The sequence below is a fragment of the Pristiophorus japonicus genome, chromosome 20, assembly GCF_044704955.1.
Source record: "Pristiophorus japonicus isolate sPriJap1 chromosome 20, sPriJap1.hap1, whole genome shotgun sequence".
In the NCBI taxonomy this organism is placed as follows: domain Eukaryota; kingdom Metazoa; phylum Chordata; class Chondrichthyes; family Pristiophoridae; genus Pristiophorus; species Pristiophorus japonicus.
The window spans coordinates 59,832,872-59,847,433 of NC_091996.1; positions in this window are offsets into that span (position 1 = coordinate 59,832,872).

The following is a 14,562-nucleotide window of genomic DNA, read 5'->3' on the forward strand; positions in this document are numbered from 1 at the left end:
AAGAGAAGTAGAGAGGCCGAGAAGTTGAGGGAAGGAATTCCAGAGCTTAGGGCCTTTGCAACTGAAGGCACGGCCACCAATGGTGGAGCGATTAAATCAGGGATGCCCAAGAGGCCAGAATTAGAAGAGTGCTGACATCTCGGAGGGTTGTGGGGTGGAAGTGGAGGTTTCTGTGCTTTAATACACAGGACATTATCATATTATTAACATATCAAAGTATCAATATATCAAAAGCAATAACATATATCAACATTTACAATATTTAAAATCTCACTTTAGCTAATATAACTGAAGAAATGTAACAACTTCTAATAACATTTTCTTGGATGTGCTTAATTTATGCGTGTTATTGCAATAATTGATTAATATATACCACATTAAACAGAACTGACTATGTGACTCACTCTCGCTATGAAGACAGTAATTGTGTTGTCAAACTTGAATCCATATTTTAAGCATTTTCTGCAACTTCTTCTTTACAGATAGTAGATGTTTATGAAAATGTACTTTTTGTGCATATAAGAATTTCTTACATAAACTAACATTTTGTGAGGAAATGGTCAAATAAATTCTGCCTCTTACCTCTGGGACTTGGAATTGAATTGAAACCAAAATGGTGGCATCAACGACCGCTCTGGGCTGATACTTATGGAGGGTAGATTTTACCACCTAGCGCCCCCAGCGCAGAGCTTTGCACGACCCATGCCCTCGTCTGTCCATTAACAGGCGAACAACCGTATAGGGACACACTGGTCTCTGCGAGAACTCCCGTTGAGCACTCCCATGTGAAGGTCTACACTGGGAGAGCCCGTTTATCTCATCTACCCCGGGGGGGGGGGGGGTGAATGACGACAACTTCAATGCTGATCACGTCACACGGTTTCACTCGAGAGAGATGACGATAATGGCCAATATGGGGAATATTCTGATACTTGGACTCAAAGCACATTATTGAGGCAAGGAGCTTTACTCTGCTTTTGGGTGATGATATACCTAACCTATGAGCTCTTAACATTAATCAAAATGGGAAAGTGATTCATTCCTCTATTGGCATCCACCCTCTACCCTCCCCTGCCCCCCACCCCCTCCCCCGCCGCACAACCAGACAGTGTCAGCTGTGGCTCAGTGGGTAGCACACTCGTCTCTGGGCCAGAAGGCTGTGGGTTCATAATCCCACTCCAGGAACTTGAGCACATAAAATCTAGGCTGACACTCCGGGGTCAAAAGTGTCCTTCCCGGGGAGCGGTGGTCGGCACACGGGGTCTTGGATGCCCTGCGGGGGAGGGGGAGGCGATGATGGATCCTATCGGGCGTTTCCCCGGGCAGACTGTCGAGCTTGTTTGGTGGAGTGTCCCATCGGCAGAACTTTCACACAAGCACCAAGACGTAGCTTGGTTGGCGGTGAGAAGGGTCCTACCCGTCAGATCCTTCATGCACAGCCGGGGTTTCAGAGACACGGCACTCTGCCCCCGAGTTGGCTGTGGTGCGGTCGAAACTGTCATCCATCTCCTTTGGGACTGCCCCTTTGCAAGGCAGGTCTGGAAGGAGATGCAGTGGTTGCTGTCGAGGTTCATCCTAAGCAGCTCCGTAACACAGGACTCTGTGCTCTACGGATTGTTCCCAGGGACACACACCGAGACAGACATCATCTGCTGCTGGAGGGCCATCAACTCGGTGAAAGACGCACTTTGGTCTTGCTGAAATTTGCTGGTCTTCCAGAGCAAGGAGATATCCACGTCTGCGTGTTGCAGACTGGCGCAATCCAAGATCCAAGAGTACGTGCTGAGGGACGCACTAAAAATTGGTGCAGTCGCCGCAAAGACACGGTGGGGAAAAGCCACAGTTTAAGGCCCTTCAGCCACGATAAACCTATAGGCTGGAATCAGTATAAAACTCCCCTCGGGCTGTACTTGTAAACCTTTGTATACATAGAGCACCATGATCTGAAAACACCTATGCAGTGCCATGTATAATGCAAGTTCAGCAACTGTTTAGTAATGTATGTTGTAAAGAAATGTAACTGTACCCTCACCCGTTCTGTGTACTGTATAGTGCCACATGTAATGTAATTTGATGACTGTATTATAATGTATCCTGGATTGTACTGAATTGTACCCTGAAATGTAAAGCAAGCAAATGTATTGAACGGAACTGCCGTCAGCATCCAAATGTATTGTATGGAATTTGTATATGAATAAAGTATATATTTTGAAATTTAAAAAAAATCTAGGCTGACACTCCAGTGCAGTGCTGAGGGAGTGCTGCAATGTCAGAGGTGCCGTCTTTCGGATGAGACGTTAAACCAAAGCCCCATATGCTCTCTCAACTGGATATAAAAGGTCCCATGACACTAATTTGAAGAAGAGCAGGGGAGTTATCCCTGGTGTCCTGGCCAATATTTATCCCTCAATCAACATAACAAAAGAACAGATTATCTGGTCATTATCACATTGCTGTTTGTGGGAGCTTGCTTCTGCGCAAATTGGCTGCTGTGTTTCCTACATTACAACAGTGACTACACTCCAAAACTATTGCATTTGCTGTAAAGCACTTTGAGATGTCGTGAAAGGCGCTATATAAAACCAAGTCTTTCTTTTTAATGAGCAAAAAAGATTTAGTTTTAAAACAATGCAAAACTTCACGATATTCTAGGGTTGATTCCGCATGGGGTTTCCCAGTGAGGAGTGTTCTTTGCAGACAGTGCGGGTCAGAATATCACTGACCCCCAGCCTTTGATCTTCCATGGATTCATTTAAGTGTGGCTGCTGTCATGAATGTCCCCTGAGTGATGAGTACACTAGTGCATGCGGTGTTGATCCACATGAAAGAGGAGGGCCCCAATATGTGCTCATCTTAGCCAGGGTGGCAATACTACAACTAGCCAGAGGCCTCCTAGGATAGGGCAATAGGGAGGGGGAAAAAAGCAGCCAACTTTACTGCCTCTCATCGCTATGCAGTGACCCTCCCCACCCCCTTGCAAAAACATACATAAGTAGTCTACATGTAGAATTATTCTAAAGGTAAATTTATGCAAATATTCCCCAAGTTAAAAGTTGAATAATAATCTTCGATTGAGTATATATCTGAACTTTTTGTGTTCGAGGCGTTACTACTGCAGTTCCCCACAATAACGTTCCCCCAGTAACTCTGCCGAAAAGTTTGGTGTTATAACCAATAGCTTAGAAATTCCCGATCTTAACGCCATGTGTTTGCGGCATATTTCTTCAAAAAATGGCATCTGCCTCGCTTCTGCCCGCTTCTGGCACGGGTTACGGTGAGAGCCATAGCGCTGACATTGCCAGCACTGGCCTCTCAAATTCAAACGAGCAGCTTCATGACGTCAATCGGCATGCAAAGCCTGAGTTGACGCCACGACTGCTATTTTCGATATCGCCAGTATGGAGACAAAAATATCGTCGAGCAAGCCATAATGCCTTCTCTAAAACATGCACAGAGGAGCGAGTATGTAGCTGCACTGTCGGTGCTTCTTAAAAGGACACACACATCTTTCTGGTAAATTTAGATTTCAGTTTTTGGACTTTTATTGAAGTAGTGGCTTGGTGCAATACATTTAAAAGTTGTTAAAATGCGCAGGGAGTGCTGATGGATCCTTGCAAGGCTTTTGGATGGTAAAGAAAAGCCTCTGGAAATACTTAGCAGGTCAAACAGCATCTCTGGAGAGAGAAAGAGAGTTAGGTCTCAGGTCGAGATCCTGCCTGATCTGTTGAGTATTTCCAGCATTTTATGCTTTTATTTCAGATTTCCAGCATCCGCAGTATTTTGGCTCTCAGAAAATCACTTGCTCACAGTCCTGGGGTACACATGGAGATGAAGCAGAGGCAGCAAAGGGGACAAGCTACTTGCAGAGGGAAGAGGAAGAAGCAGACGAGGAGGAACCGGAAGGAAGGATGGAACCCAGACAGCCCCATTCTGGCCTGGATATCCGGGATGGAATCATCCACCTGCGGTACCAGTGACTACAGCCCCAATTCCCCATTAAACATGTGTCCCACACCTTACCTTCCCTCTGTTGCTGACCATCACAGTGTCCTCTTGGCCACAATGCAGAAATACAAGCCACCATAAAGCAAACTTTCCAATCCAACTCAATGAAGTAATCACTCTTGTGCATTCCCTTAGTAACTGTCCTGTGTGTGCCTTTGCCTATCCTAGTGATGTCACGCAGCATGGTGGTGAAAGGCTGCTGACTTTCAGTGGGGGAGCTGCAGATGGCCTTGCAGGACGACCTCGAGGAGCTGGTGGCTGGCGGTGTTAAATCAGGTAACGGTGTTTCTTCTTCTTTTTCACTCTCCTATCCCTCTTCTTGGTCAACCACTGGCTGGGCAGGCTGATTTCTTGGATGTCTGAAATGAGGAAGGCACTAGGCTAGGGTTGTAGTGCGGCGAGGGGGGGTAAAGCAAGAACTGCATGCTTACACCATGCGTACGTTGTACATCAGAAGATATTGTGGGATGATGGGGAAGTGGGATGTGAGAAGGAGGCTAACGTATGGGGATACCAACATCTTGTATTCTTTCAGCCCCGTCACCAGCACCCGCCACGAATGGCCATACTGTCTCCTCAAAGGGGGTGAGGTGAAGTTAGGAGTGTGCGGTGTGCCTCGTGTTTGGCAGAGATTGTTGGTAGGTGAGTGATGGGGGGGGGGGGGGGGGGGGAGGTTGTGATTTGAGCAGTGTGTGAGGCCAGTGGTGCAGTTGGTTGTAGACGGCTTTTGAAGATGCATTCACTGACCTTGACCACTTGTCTGAGGTCATGAAACTTCTTTGGGAACTGGAGCCACGTCTTGAGGGCAACACTGCTGGCCTCAGCAATCTGATCCCATATCCTTTTTTCTGGAGGACTTCCAGGCCCCCTGTGGATAGAGGATCTCTTTTGCAGAGTTGACCCTCTGCATAAAACTGGAGTGCTGCGTGCGAGACTCTTGGTGCCCCTTTCCCTGGCCTGTTGAACCATTTGTGTTAGTGCTGAAGCACTCTTACCATACGTGCAGGAGGCAGTTCAGCTTTAAGAGCTGAAGACTGCCATTTTGGAATTATTTTTGATATTTTTCTTTCTTCCAGAAGCCAGTTGAACTTTAAGCGCTCAAGACTGCCTATTGTTAAATGACCTTTTATTTTTAATTTTAGAAGGCATTCCCCTTTAAGGGCTCGAGATTGCTTTCTAAAATGACAGCCTTGCTTTAAGAAAAGCTACATTAGGCCTCCTGCTGAGCGCAGAGCCTGAATCAGCACGTTCCTCACGACGCTGTGTGCTGCAATCATTCAAATCAGCAGGCAGCGTCAAAGCAACGGTGTTGCCTGCGATCTTTTTACGGACAGGAGAAAATCTCGCCCCACGGTGGCATCGCCTGCTTGTGGGCTTTATCGGATTTCTAGGCCAAAAAAACTCTGTGAAAAGCATGCAGATTATATAGCAGCAGTAACTTTATATGAACTTTTAGGATTTGGATCCTGATAGAGAGGTGGATACGGACTTCAAAAAGGAATTGGATAAATACCTGAAGGGGAAAGAATTGCAGGGATATGGGGAAGGAGCAGGGGAGTGGGACTTACCGGATTGTTCTTCAAAAGAGCTGGCGCAAATTCGATGGGCCGAATGGCCTCCTTCTCTGGTGTACTATTCTATGATTCTGTTCTATGTGGGCAATAAGAACGTAAGAAATAGGAGCAGGGGTAGGCCATACGGCTCCTCAAGCCTGCTCCGCTATTCAATGAGATCATGGCTGATCTGATCATGGATTCAACTCCACTTCCCCACCTGTTCCCCATAACCCCTATCCCCTTATCATTTAAGAAACTGTTTATTTCTGTCTTAAATTTATTCAATGTCCCAGCTTGCACAGCTCTCTGAGGCAGCGAATTCCACAGATTACAAACCTCTGAGAGAAGAAATTTCTCCTCACCTCTGTCTTAAATGGGCAGCTCCTTATTCTAAGATCATGCCCTCTAGTTCTAGTCTCCCCCATCAGTGGAAACATCCTCTTTGCATCCACGTTGTCAAGCCCCCTCATAATCTTATATGTTTCGATAAGATCACCTCTCATTCTTCTGAATTGCAATGAGTAGAGGCCCAACCTACTCACCCTTTCCTCATAAGTCAACCCCCTCATCCCCGAGATCAACCTAGTGAACCTTCTCTGAACTGCCTCCAAAGCAAGTATATCTTTTCGTAAATATGGAAACCAAAACTGCACGCAGTATTCCAGGTGTGGCCTCACCAATACCTTATATAGCTGTAGCAAGACTTCCCTGCTTTTATACTCCATCCCCTTTGCAATAAAGGCCAAGATACTATTGGCCTTTGTAATCACTTGCTGTACTTGCATACTATCCCTTTGCGTTTCATGCACAAGTATCCCCAGGTCCCGCTGTACTGCGGCACTTTGGGGGAAGCCAGGATAGGACTTGAGTGTGAAGCCGCCACACCACTCTCCCCAACCATTAGTCACATTGTTTGGCTCACTCATAGGAACATAGGAACAGGAGTAGGCCAATCAGGCCCTCGAGCCTGTTTTGCATCTTAATTCCATTCACCGGCCTTGGTTCCGTAACCCTTAATACCTTGCCTAACAAAAATCTATCAATTTCAGTTTTGCAATTTTTAATTGACCCCCCCCAGCCTCAACTAGCTTTTTGGGGGAGTCAGTTCCAGATTTCAACTACCCTTTGCATGAAGAAGTGCTTCCTGAACAGCCTTAGCTCTAATTTTAATGTTATGCCCCCTTGTTCTGGACTCGCCCCACCAAAGGAAATAGTTTCTCTCTATCTAGTCTATTAACTCCTTTAATCATCTTGAACAACTTAATTAGATCAGCCCGTAATCTTTTATACTTGAGGGAATACAAGCATAGGGGTCGAAATTGGTGGACTTGCAGTCCGCTGCCGCCGAGTTTTCTCGGCAGTCTCCCTGGTTTCTGGGCGCTCTCCCCTCTGAGCGAGTTTGGTGGAGTCCTCCTGCCGGCGGGGAGAGAAGACCACTGGGTACCATCCACTGGCCTGCGCTGGCGTGCAACGCCCAGAAGAGTCCTCCTGCTTGAAAGTGTTTTAATTGATCAGGTCCCTCCTCCCTGGGCCTGACTCAATCCTTGGCGGTACTTTGCCGAGGATTGCATTTGCCGCCGAGACTGGGAGCTACCGCCCGCTGCTGCCCAGATTCGGTATGTAAGTCCCATTTTTGCTGTCGGGCGATCTTTCCCAGATTTTTCCATGAAACGCCCAAAGTACCGCCAGGATCTCAGCGGTCCTTTTGATGATACTTGGGCAGAACTTAGCTTCCACCAAACTCGGGCCCCAAGTCTATGCAACCTCATAATTTAACACGTTTAGCTCCAGTATCATCCATGAAGAATTCCAACTTGGTTAGGATACCAACAGACACCCAGCACCCATTGCCCAGGAAATATGGCCCAGCACCCATCCCAAGCACCCATGGCACAACATCCATGGCTCAGCACCCATCCCCAGCACCCATGGCCCAGCACCCATGGCCCAGCACCCATCCCCAGCACCCATGATCCAGCACCCATGATCCAGCACCCATGGTCCAGCACCCATCCCTAGCTCCCATGATCCAGCACCCATGATCCAACACCCATCCCCAGCAGCCATCCCTAGTACCCAAGGTCCAGCTCCCATGGCCCAGCACCATTTCTTAGCAAGAAAACTAGGGGAGCAAAGAACACAATCCTATACTAATGTTGATCGTTTTTCAGAGTGTGCTCATGGGGGGAAGTTTCTGAGTTTGCGTTGACAGCGATGAATCTGACCCGTCGCCTGTATTGGAGAATCAGCGGCTGCGTGCCCACCATGTCCCGATACATGCGGGCGGGATCCCTCACCACCGACACACTCGCAATGTTTAGCCCTACGTTTGCAGTGCAATTATTTTACTCAGCACAAAATATACATTATCTTGTTTAATATCAATGTTGCATTCAATAAAATAAATATATATATAACTAAATATACAAATGATATGAAGAGTTTTATTGTTGTGTGGTTTTCTGCTGTTGACTAAGTGAACATTCAACTGGATGCTTCTATTTCTCCTTTATTGACATTAACTCTTTCTCACCCTCATTCCCCTCCTCTCCTGAAGCAATCGTTGTTGGGGGGGGGGGGGGGGGGGATATCATTCCACAGGCGCTGGACACCCTCATGCACCCCACACAAGTGGCCATTTTTTATGTGTGAGCATTGACCATGAATGTGAGTTATTAAACCAGAGCGGGCCGGCAGACGTGGACCTTCTCCTGCCCAGCTCTGGAGTGTCTTTTTTTAAATTATATTTCAAAATATATAGTTTATTCATATAAAAATTTGCACGATACATTGGAAGGCAGTTCAGTACATTTGGATGCGGTCACCAATTCCATACAATACATTTGGATGCTGACGGCAGTTCTGTTCAATACATTTGCTTGCTTTACATTTCCGGGTACAATTCAGTACAATCCAGGATACATTGTAATACAGTCACCAAATTATGTTACATGTGGCACTATACAGTACACGGAACGGGTGAGGATACAGTTACATTTCTTTACAACATACATTACTAAACAGTTGCTGAACTTGCATTATACATGGCACTACATAGGTGTTTTCAGATCATGGTGCTCTATGTATACAAAAGTTTACAAGTACAGCCCGAGGGGAGTTTTATACTGATTCCAGCCCCTGGGTTTACCGTGGCGGAAGGGCCTTAAACTGTGGCTCTTCCCCACCGTGCCTTTGCGGCGACTGCACCAATTTTTAGTGCGTCCCTCAGCACGTAATCCTGGATCTTGGATTGCACCAGCCTGCAACACGGAGACGTGGATATCTCCTTTCTCTGGAAGACCAGCAAATTTCAGCAAGACCAAAGTGCGTCTTTCACCGAGTTGATGGCCCTCCAGCAGCAGATGATGTCTGTCTCGGTGTGCGTCCCTGGGAACAGTCCGTAGAGCACAGAGTCCTGTGTTACGGAGCTGCTTGGGATGAACCTCGACAGCAACCACTGCATCTCCTTCCAGACCTGCCTTGCAAAGGGGCAGTCCCAAAGGAGATGGATGACAGTCTCGTCCACACCACAGGCAGCTCGGGGGCAGAGTGCTGTGTCTCTGAAACCCCAGCTGTGCATGAAGGATCTGACGGGTAGGGCCCTTCTCCCCGCCAACCAAGCTACATCTTGGTGCTTGTGTGAAAGTTCTGGCAATGAGACATTCTGCCAAACGAGTTCGACAGTTTGCTCGGGGAACCATCCGACAGGATCCATCATTTTCTTTTGTAGGGCGTCCAGGACCTTGCGTGCCGACCACTGCTTTATGGCCTTGTGGTCAAAAGTGTTTTTCTTGAAAAACGTTTCCACGAAGGACAGATGCTGAGGCATGGTCCAACTGCTCGGAGCATTCTGCGGCAGCCTGGCCAGATCCATCCTTCGCAACACCGGGGACAAATATAATCTGTGCATACGAAGGGTCTATGCACAGCTTGATTTAGCCGCACACAAAGGTGGCCGTCAGGATGAGGGCCACGTTCGGAACATCCTTTCCCCCCTTGTCCAGAGATTTGTACATCGTGTCTCTCTGGACACGGTCCATTTTCGATCTCCAGACGAAGTGGAAGACGACTCGGGTGACTACCATGGCACAGGAGCGGGGTATGGGCCAGATCTGCGCCATGTACAACAACAGAGAGCACCTCACTCCTGATGACCAGGTTCTTTCCTGCAATGGAGAGTGAGCGCAGCTTCCACCATCTCAGTTTATGTTTTGCTTTAGCGATACGCTCCTTCCAGTTTTTGATGCACGCCCCGTCCGCTCCGAACCATATTCCCAAAACCTTCAGGTAATCTGACTTCACGGTGAAGGGAATAAAGGATCGGTCGGACCAGCTTCCAAAGAACATGGCCTCGCTTTTGCTGCGATTTACCTTCGCTCCCGAGGCCAGTTCAAACTGGTCACAGATTGTGAGCAAGCCGCAGACAGACTGCGGATCCGAGCAAAAGACGGTGACGCCGTCCATGTACAGGGAGGTCGTGACCTGAGCGCCTCCGCTGCCTGGGATTGTCACCCCCTCTAATGCCCGCATCCTTCCTGATGGACTCGGCAAAGGGCTCAATACAGCACACAAACAAGACAGAGGAGAGGGGACAGCCTTGCCTGATTCCAGACCTGATCAGAAAGCTTTCAGTTTCCCACCCGTTGATTAGAACTGTGCTACTGATGTCTGTGTAGAGCAGTTGGATCCAATTGCGGATACCCTCCCCAAACCCCATCTTGGAGAGCACGTCCATCAGGTACGTGTGCGATATCCTGTCAAAGGCCTTCTCCTGGTCCAAGCTGATTAAACAGGTGTCCACCCTCCTGTCCCGCACGTAGGCAATCGTATCCCTGAGTAGCACGAGGCTATCAGAGATCTTCTTGCCGGGGACAGCGCAGGTCTGGTCCAGGTGGATCACCAGCTCCAGAGCAGACTTGACCCTATTTGCGATGACCTTCGACAGGATCTTGTAGTCCACATTGAGCAGCGAAATGGGCTGCCAGTTTTTGATTTCCACCCTCTCCCCGTTCTGCTTGTAGATGAGGGTGATAATGCCTTTCCTCATTGATTCTGACATACTGCCGGCCAGAAGCATACCCTCGTACACTTCCAGCAGGTCCGGGCCCATCCAGTCCCACAGAGCCGAATATAACTCGACCGATAAGACGTCGCTTCCGGGAATTTTACTCGTCGCGAGGGACCGGACAGCCTTTGTCATCTCATCCAGAGTTAGCAGGTGATCCAGACTCTCCCGCTCGCTGTCGTTTAAGATCTCTGAGATAGACGACAGGAAAGACCGGGAGGCCGCGCGGTCTGTGGGCTTGACGCCGTACAGCCCGGCATAGAAGGATTTGCTGATCCGCAGCATGTCGGGCTGCGAAGACGTCACAGAACCATCTTCTTCCTTTAGGCTGCTGATCACAGAGCTCCCCCTGTGTACCTTTTGGAAGAAGAAACGCGAACACGTCTCATCCTGCTCGACAGATCGGACTCTGGAGCGGAAGATGATTTTGGAGGACTCTGAGGCAAAGAGAGAGGCTTGCTGGCCCTTCACCTCTTGGAGTTCCTCCACGACATCGACCCCCATCGACTGCAGCAGGAGCAGGTTTTGCATACTCTTCTGGAGTTGGGACAATTCCCTCTGTCTCCCTCTCGCCTCCTGAACACTTTTGAGGATCAAGAACCTCTTGATGTTTGTCTTGATTGTTTCCCACCAGTGCATCGGGGAGTCACAGAGGGGTTTTACGGTTCTCCAACCTTTGTAATCCCTCGAGTTCCTCAACATTTTCCGGGGTCAACAGTTTCACATTGAGCTTCCATATCCCCCTGCCAACTTTCTGGTCTTCCTGTGGGAGGCAGTCGGCCAGTAGGAGGCAGTGGTCAGAGAAGAACACCGGCGTGACGTCGGTGGATCTGACCTTGAACGTGTGGGACACAAACAGGAAGTCTATTCTGGAACGGACGGACCAGTCTGGTCTCGACCAGGTGTATCTGCGCGGTGCTCCGTCTGCAGGGTTGCTGAAGACGTCGCACAGCTTGGCATCTTTTACCATGTCCATCGGGAGTTTGGACGTGGTGTCCAGTTTGCTGTCGGCTCTGCTGGATCGTCCAGCTGCATCGATGATGCAGTTGAAATCACCGCCCAGAACGACCAGTCTGGACGTTGCCAGCAGCAGTGGGAGCAGTGAGAGGCGAGGCATACACGTTAATTAGCCTTCGAGGAACATTTTTATGCAATACATCTGCTACGAGGAGGCGGCCGCCCACCACCTCCTTAACTTCGGTGATGGTGAAGTGGCCCCCCCGCAGCAGAATGCCCAGGCCGGAGGAACGGCAATCGCTGCCTCCTGACCAGACGGATGGTCTGTGGGACCACCATTGCATCCACTGCCGGCAAGCTGCACTCCTGCAAGAACAGCAGGTCTGCCTTGACCTTGGCGAGATACCCCAAGGTGGAAACACATCGCGTAGTTGACTTAACGTTATGCACGTTAATGGATGCAATCTTTAAACCCATTTTTAAATTGGTGATTACAATCCAAAAATTACATTTCGAACACGTAGTCTTTTGGCCCTGTGGCCTGTTCCCGTATACATAGGTTAACGTTAAACTTTTCTACTGCACCTTGGCTGAGATATGGGTTGTCCTCTGCCTTGGGGATGGTTCGACCAGGGGACGCCAGCAGTGCGGACGGGTGGTCCTCCATGTCAACTGGGCTGCCCTCGCTTGGTGTTGGTTGTTCCTTGTGTGCATCCCCTGTGGTGTCGTCGCTCACAGCGTTCTGGAGCTGGGGTGCATCTGTCGCTTCATCGCTCCCAGAGATCCGGAGCGGGGGTGCATTGGTGGCTTCGTCGCTCCCGGACATCTGGAGCGGGGGTACATCGGTTGCTTCTTCGCTCCCGGAAATCCAGAGCTGGGTTTCATCTGTTGCTTCATTGCTCCCGGAAATCCGGAGCAGGGGTGCATCGGTGACATCACTGCTCCCGGGGTCCCTGAGCTGGACTGCGCTGGTTGCATTGCCGTTTTGCCTCTTCTTCTGCTGGTGATAGTGGGGGCTTTTGCCTCGCCCTTCATCATCAGATGAGCTGCAGCCACTGCTGTCCGTCGTGGACAGTAGCCGTCCTTTGCCTCTCGTTTCTGCAGGAGGCCCCTTTTCCTTTGATTTGCGGGCCTTCTTCTTCTTCTTGACGAGCTGCCATTCCTGTTTTCCTTCTACTTCAGCTCCCTCCTCTTCCATGGACTCGGTGTCTCGGGGGAGAGTTTCTCTGCTGGGTGTTAGTGTCTGGCGGCTTGCCGTAGCAGACTTTCCTTCCTCCTCTCGGTCAGTGTCGACTAGGGCAGTGGTTTGTTCGCACGGTGTCTTGGAGGGGAGGGAGGTCTCCTCTTGGGCGTTGCATTCCTCAGCTTTCTCCTCACGTGTCACCATGTTCTTTGCCGCCTGCGCATAGCTGAAATTCCGCTTGGGGCAGGCCTTGTACAGATGTCCAGCCTGACCACAAAGGTTGCAGCACTTGCTCTCGTTACAATCCTTTGTCTGGTGTCCTTCCTTCTTGCAGTTGCGGCAAATGATTGCTTTGCAGCTTGCCGCCACGTGGCCTGCTTTCCCGCAGGTTCGGCACACATTGGGTTGTCTGGCGTACACCATGTAGCCCCGACTTCCTCCGATGGCGAAGCTGGAGGTGGGCTGCAGGATGGTTCCGCTGGGGTCCACTTTCAAGGTGACCTGGATCTGGCATTTGCTGATCCAAATCCTGTGGAAGTCTTTCAGGTCGATGCTGTTTCCTGCCCCATCGACATACCTGGCGAGGAATGTCAGTACATCAATGACCGGGATGTGGGGATTGTACATGTGCACTGATAGTGTGCTTCCTCTGCGACGGGAGGGTGAACAGTGGTTCCCAAGTCAGCATTGACCGCAGTGGTTCACTCGTCTCCTTCAACCCCTTCAGGAATTTCAGGCATTGGGTGACATTTCTGAAGATTACATCAAACTAACCTCTCTTGGGGATGTCCTGCAAGGCGAAGGCATCCGCGACTTCAATGCGACAGGTTTCGAGCAGGATTTTCTTCATGAAGAGTTCCTGGTTGATCATCGTCTGTCCTTCCACTTTCTTTAGTCACTCGGATGGTGTTTCGGACGCCCTGGTTCGCCGCTCGGTTGGCCGCCATCCAGGTTGCAGATTCCTCCTTTCGGCTTGTGTTTTGCCCGAAGCCTTCAATCTTTCGTGGTGCCAGTCCGGCACCTTGGCGGACCTCCTGGTCCACCCATTGGTCGGTCGACATGCAGATTTCTTCTTCTCTCCAATTGGTGCTTGTCCCGAGCCAAAAGGCCAGACGCAGCCAAACTGGAAAGACGAGTATCTGCAAGCAGTCAATTCGCAGAGAGTGCCATTGAGCAGCAACACTCCAAAGCACTCAGCACTGGAGTTTTTTTTTAATTTCAAAATATACTTTGTAAAGTCCTTACTCTACAGTATGAAACCACACGAGGCACATTCTGGGGACAAGGTCACTCTGAGACCTGAACGCTTTATTCACAGGACTCCAAAGACAATGACCCTGCGTGGGACCTCCCTTTTTATACCTGAGTGATCAGGTAAGGACCGTCTCCCACAAGTTCACCCCTTGTGGTCAAGATGTGCATCGAGGTTGAGTGTATACAGTAATACAGTGGTGTTACATTGTGGTTACATACATCACCTCCCCCCACAAATCTTATTGGAATCATAGGTTTAGTCTTTCAGGTGGTCTATGCTCCCTCGTGGAGCGCTGCAGTTGGGGCTCTGGTTGTTGGACACTGACATGAGTGTCTGTCACCTGTGGTGATTCCGGCCTGTCCGGGCTGACCGCAGGGACTGTGCATTCTTCTGATTGCTCTTGTTGCTCGTTCACTGGCGGTGTGGTGAGCTCCATCTCATGGTCTTCTTCAGGTTCCTCCGTGTCGATGCTGAATCTTTTTTTACTTGGTCCAGATGCTTGCAGCATATCTGACCATTGTTGAGTTTTACCACGATGACC